Source organism: Xiphias gladius, chromosome 6 (assembly GCF_016859285.1).
Source record: "Xiphias gladius isolate SHS-SW01 ecotype Sanya breed wild chromosome 6, ASM1685928v1, whole genome shotgun sequence".
In the NCBI taxonomy this organism is placed as follows: domain Eukaryota; kingdom Metazoa; phylum Chordata; class Actinopteri; order Istiophoriformes; family Xiphiidae; genus Xiphias; species Xiphias gladius.
In genome coordinates, this window is record NC_053405.1 from 3,400,222 (window position 1) to 3,400,527 (window position 306).

Sequence of the window (306 nt, forward strand, 5' to 3'; positions counted from 1 at the left end):
AAGCTGCTGCTTGTAAAGCCTACATGCATGACTGTGTGTAAATATCAGATTTGGTGTGAAAACATACCAAAGCAATAATAATTTACCCACAGTACCCTTTTGTATGATTATAGGCTAAGCATTTTATCTTTAATCAGTGCCATTTTATACTGTAATAGAACAAAGGTCCCCTTCAATTTACGACGACTACCTAAACTGAGGAATACTGTATCTTACGGTGTCTTGATTTTGCATGACACTGACCATGAATAAGAACAGTCATGAATCCATATGAGCAAAAGACTCAAAGGTTAGTTTTTATTGTGA